The sequence below is a fragment of the Ailuropoda melanoleuca genome, unplaced genomic scaffold (genome assembly GCF_002007445.2).
Source record: "Ailuropoda melanoleuca isolate Jingjing unplaced genomic scaffold, ASM200744v2 unplaced-scaffold9496, whole genome shotgun sequence".
Lineage (NCBI taxonomy): Eukaryota > Metazoa > Chordata > Mammalia > Carnivora > Ursidae > Ailuropoda > Ailuropoda melanoleuca.
Window position 1 is genome coordinate 291590 of NW_023254987.1, and position 6365 is coordinate 297954.

Below are 6365 nucleotides of genomic sequence, written 5' to 3' on the forward strand. Positions count from 1 at the left end.
CATCCATTCATCAGTCAATGGACACCTGGGCTGTTTCCTTAATTTGGCCATGTAGATAATACTGCTATAAACATTGGAGTGCATGTATCACTTTCAATTGTGTTTTTGTATACTCAGGGTAAATACCGAGTAGTACAATTGCTGGATCATAGGGTAGTACTATTTTTAACTTTTTGAGGAAACGTCATAGTGTTTTCCAGAGTGGCTGCACCAGACTGCATTTCAACCAACTATGTAAGAGTGTTCCTCTTTCTCCACATCCATGCCAGCAATTTTTTCTGGTATTATTGATTTAACCATTCTGACAGGTGTGAGGTGATATCTCATTGTTGTTTTAATTTGTATTTCCCTAATGATCAGTGATGTTGAGGATCCTTTCCTATGTCTGTTGGCCATCTGTACGTCTTCTTTGGAAAAATATCTTTCATGCCTTCTGCCTTTTTTAATTGGATTATTAATTTTTGGGGTGCTGAGTTTATATATTTGGAATACGAACCTTTTATCAGATATATCCTTTGCAAATATCTTCTCCTATTCCATAGCTTGCCTTTAAGTTTTGCTGGTTGTTTCCTTTGCTGTGCAGAAGCTTTTTATTTTGATGAAGTCCCAGTAGTTCATTTTTGTCTTTATTTCCTTTGCCTCAGGAGACATATCTAGAAAGAAGTTCCTATGGCGACTCTATTCTGTTCCTTTGATCTATGTGTCTGTTTTTGTGCCACTACCATGTTGTCTTGGTGATCGCAACTTTGTAATATAGCATGAAATCAGACAACACGATGCACCCAGCTTTAGTTTTCTTTTTCAACATTGGCTTGGTGATTTGGGGTCTTTTTTGGTTCCATACAAATTTTGGGAATGATTGTTCCAGCTTTTTGAAAATTCCAATGGTATTTTAATAGAGACGGCATTAAAAGTGTAGATTGCTCTGGGCAGCATAGACATTTTAACAATATTTATTCTTCCAGTCCATGAGTATGGAAGGTTTTTCCATCTTTTTGTGTCTTCCTTAATTTCTTTCATAAGTGTTCTGTAGTTTCTAGAGTTTAGATCCTTTACCTCTTTGGTTAGGTTTATTCCTGGGTATCTTATGTTTTTTGGTGCTATTGTAAATGGAATCGATTCCCTAATTTCTCTTTCTACAGCTACATTGTTAGTGTATAGAAAAGCAACTGATTTCTGTGCATTGATTTCATATCTTGCCACATTACTGAATTGTTGTATGAGTTCTAGTAATTTGGGGGTGGAGTCTTTTGGTAGACTAATCTTCAAACAAATCAGGAAAAAATATCCAAAAAAAAAAAAAACCAGTCTCTTCAATAGATGGTGCTGGGAAAATTGGAGAGCTATATACAGAAGAATGAAACTCGACCATTCTCTTACACTGTACACAAAGATAAACTCCGTGGTCAATTAATTTTCCACAAAGCAGGAAAGAATATCCAAGGAGAAAATGCCAGACTCTTCAACAACCAGTGCTGAGAAGACTGGACAGCAGCAGGCAAATAATGAAACTGGACTATTACACCATACACAAAAGTAAATTCAAGATGGATTAAAAACCTAAATGTGAGACATGAAACCATAAAAATTCCAAAGAATACAGGCAGTAACCTCTTTGAAAATAGACATAAAGACTTCTTTATTTTTTTTTTTCATTTTTTATGCTATGTTAGTCACTCTACAGTACATCATTAGTTTTTGATGTATAAAGTTGTAAATTCATTTCTGGGTTTTCCAGTCTGTTTTATTGATCTATATGTCTATTTTTGTGCCAGTACCATACTCTTTTGATTACTACAACTTTATAATATAAGTTGAATCCAGAATTGGGATGCTTCCAGCTTTGCTTTTCTTTTTCAAGATTGCTTTGGCTAACTCTGGAAAACAGTATGGAGGATCCTCAAGAAGTTAACAATAGAGCTACCCTACGGCCCAGCAATTACACTATTAGTTATTTACCCTAAAGAAAGTAACATAGTTACTTTTAACTATGTTACTTCTTCCAATCCATGAGCATGGAATATTTTTCCATCTTTTTGTGTCTTCTTCAATATCTCTCAAGAATGATTTGCAGTTTCTAGAATATAGATCCTTTACATCTCTGGTTAAGTTAATTCCGAGATATTGTATGATTTTTGGTGCTATTGTAAATGGAGTGGATTCCCTAATTTCTCTTTCTTCAGTCTCATTGTTCGTGTATAGAAATGCAACTGATTTCTGAGCATTGATTTTGTATCCCCCCACATTACTGAATTGCTCTATAACTTCGAGTAGTTTGGGGGTGGAGTCTTTTTGGGTTTTCTATATACAGTATCATGTCATCTGCGAAGAGAGACAGTTTGACTTCTTCTTTGCCGATTTGAATACATTTATCCCTTTTTGTTGTCTGATTGCTGTTGCAAGGACTTCTACTACTATGTTGAATAATAATGACGAGAGTGGGCATTCCTGTGTTCCTGATCTTAAGGGAAAGGCTTCCAGCTTTTCCCCATCAAGAATGATATTTGCTGTAGGCTTTTCGTAGATGGCTTTTATGAGATTGAGAAATGTACCCTCTATTCCTACACTCTGAAGTGTTTTAATGAGGAAAGGATGTTGTATTTTGTCAAATGCTTTTTCTGCATCTATTGAGAGGGTCATATGGTTCTTGAGTCTTTTCTTGTTGATATGATCTCTCACGCTGATTGATTTGCGAATGTTGAACCACCCTTGCATCCCAGGGATGAATCCCCCTTGGTCATATGGATAATCCTTTTAATGTACTGTTGTATCCCACTAGCTAGGATCTTGTTGAGAATTTTGGTGTCCATATTTTTCAGGGATATCGGTCTGTAATTCTCCTTTTTGATGGGATCTTTGCCTGGTTTGGAGATCAAGGTAATACTGGCCTCATAGAATGAGTTTGGTAGTTTTCCTTCTTTTCTGTTTTTTGAAACAGCTTCAAGAAAATAGGTATTATTTCTTATTTGAATGTTTGTTAGAATTCCCTGGGGAATCTGCCAGGCCCTGGACTCTTGTTTTTGGGGATGTTTTTGATCACTGCTTCAATCTCTTCATAATTATGCAGTCTGTTTAAAAAATCAGTTTCTCAACACTTGCTGTAACATGGACAGCACTGGAGGAGATAATGCTAAGTGAAATAAGTCAAGCAGAGAAAGACAATTATCATTTGGTTTCTCTCATCTATGGAACAAGAACTAGGAAGATCATTAGGGGAAGAAAGGGATGAAGAAATGGGGGGTAATCAGAAGGGGGAATGAAGCATGAGAGACTATGGACTCTGAGAAACAAACTGAGGGCTTCAGAGGGGAGGGTGTGGGGGAATGAGATAGGCTGTTGATGGGTAGTAAGGAGGGCACATATTGCATGGTGCACTGGGTGTTATATGCAACTAATGAATCATTAAACTTTACATCAAGAACCAGGGATGTACTGTATGGTGTCTAACACAATAAAATAAAAAACATTAAACAAAACAAAACAACAAAAACCTTATACATGAATGTTTATAGCAGCATTATTTGTAATAGCCAAAAAGTGAAAACAAACAAAATGTCTATTGACTGTCAAATGGATAAACAAATGACATAATCCATGCAATGGAATATTATTTGCCCATAAAAAGGAATGACATGATGCATGCAATAACATGGGTGAATCTAAGACATTATGCTAAGTGAAAGAAGTCAGTCACAGAAGACCATATGTGATTCCATTTATATGAAACTCCAGAATAGGGAAATCTACATAGAAAGTAGATTAGTGATTGCTTAGGGCTAGGGAGAAAAGGAGGGTAGGGAATGGGGAGATGGGAAAATAATAGCTAAAGGGTATAGGGTTTCTTTTTGAGGTGATGAAATGTTTTAATATTGTTTGATGATGGTTGTATGTACCTCTAAATATAAACCACTGAACTGTATACTTTAAAACAATTATTATATGTAAGTGATGAATCACTAAATCCTATTTCTGAAACCAATACTACACTATGTTAACTAACTTGAATTTAAATAAGAACTTGGAAGGAAAAAATGGTTAATTGTATGGTAGGCAAATTATGTCAATAAAGCTCAATTAGTGATAAAAAAATCAATTTCTTCCTCTTTCAGTCTTGGTAGTTTAGAGATTTCCAGGAAGGCATCCATTTCTTCCAGGTTGTTTAATTTATTGGCATAAAGCTGTTAATAAAAGTTTCTAATGATCCTTCCTATTTCATTGATGTTGGTTGTGACCTCTCCCCTTTCATTAATAATTTTATTAATTTGGGTCCTTTCTCTATTCTTTTGAATAAGTCTGGCCAGTGACTTATCGATCTTATTTATTCTTTGATTGGAGGGCTTAGTCCATTTTCATTCAAAGTAATTGTGGATATATATGTATTTATTGCCATTTTATGTCTTGTTTTGTCATTTTTTTTCTGGCGATTTTCTCTCATCCTAAGGTGGCAACATTTGAGAATAAAGGGAAAGGTCTGGAATCATGCTCTGGGAAAGGTTAAGAGAATTGCAGCATGATGACTGAACAAGAATTTCTATTAATATTTTAGAAGGCTTGGGCTTTATACGTGTTTGTGTATGAGTGTGTGTCTTGTAAATCTCACTTAAATTTTTTTCTAACTTTGTTGAGGTACAATTGACAAATAAAATTGTATTTATTTAATATGTAAAATAAGATGTGTTGATATGTGTATACATTGTGAAATGATTACCACAATCAAGCTATTGAGCATATTAATCTCCTCACAAATTTGCATTACTTTTATGGTGTGAACTATTAAAATCACCTCTCATCAAAAGGCAAATATCATATGATTTCACTTATATTTGGAATCTAAAAACAAACAAAAAAATCAACAAACAAACAAAAAAATCAACAAACAAACAAAAAGCAGAAAGAGTCCCATACATATAGAGAACAGATGGTTGCCAGAGGGGAATGGATGGAAGAATGGCAAAATGGGTAAAGGGTAGTGAGAGATACATTCTTCCAGTTTTAGAATAAAGGAAAGGTATAACATAGGTATTATAGTCAGTGGTATAATAGCTTCGTGTGGTAATGCATGGTAGCTACACTTGTGAGCATAGCATAATTTATAAATTTGTCAAATCACTGTCACATACCTGAAACCTATGTAGCATTGTGTGTGAACTACTCTTCAATAAAAAAAAAGTCTATTCTTTTAGCAAATTTCAAGTATATGATTACAGCATTATTAACTACACTCACCATGCTGCACCTTAGATTTACAGAATTTATTCATTGCACCTAACTGGATCTTTGTATACTTTGACCAATATGTCCCTGTTTTCTCACCTCCCAAGTGCCTGGCAAACACCATTCTATTCTTCACTCTTATAAGCTAGATTTTTTAAATTTTCACATAAAGTGAGATCATGCAGTGCTTGCCCTTTTGCGTTTGGCATGTTTCAGTTAGCATTACATCATCCAGGTTCATTCATGTTGTTGAAAATGGCAGGATTTCATCTTTTTTAGGCTGAGAATATCCCATTGTGTAGATATATCACATTCTATTCATCAATCTATTCATCAGTCAGCCGGAAATTAGGTTGTTGCCAAATTTTGGCTATTGTGAATAATGCTGCAATGAACATAAGGGTGCAGATATCTCTTCAAGATAGTGATGTCATGTCCTTTGGATGTATAACTACTAGGGGGATTTCTAGATCACATGACTGTTCTGTTTTTAATAATTGAGGAAACTCCATACTGTTTTTCCTAATGACTGTATCAATTTACACACCCACTAACAGTGTACAAAGTTTCCATTTTCTCCACATCTCCACCCAATAGTTATCTTTTGACTTTTTGACCCATTTCCCCAGGTGTTAAATAGTACCTCATTATGTATTTGATTTGCATATCCCTGATAATTAGTGATATTGAGCCCCTTTTCATATACCTATTAACCACTTGTAGATCTACTTTTGAGAAATGCCTATTCAGGTCCTTTGCCCATTTAAAAAAGTCCGATTATTTGTGTGTTTCCTATTGAATTGTTTGAGTTCCTTATACATTTTGGATATTAACCTCTTATTAGACATATGCTTGTAAAAATTACCTCGGATTCCAAGGTGGCCTGTTTACTCTGTTGATTCTTTGTTACACAGAGTTGTTTTGTTTTCTCTTTTTTAGTTGGAGGCATTCCACATGTCTATTTTTGTTTTTATTGCCTGTGCTTTTGGTGTCATATCCAAAAAATTATTGCACAGGCCAATATCAAGAAGCTTTATCTCTGTGTATAATTTCATTATTTGGCATGTAGATATCCAGTTTTTCTATCCCCATTTATTGAAGAGACTGTGTTTCCCCATTGTGTGTCCTCGGCACAGCATTGAAGATAAACT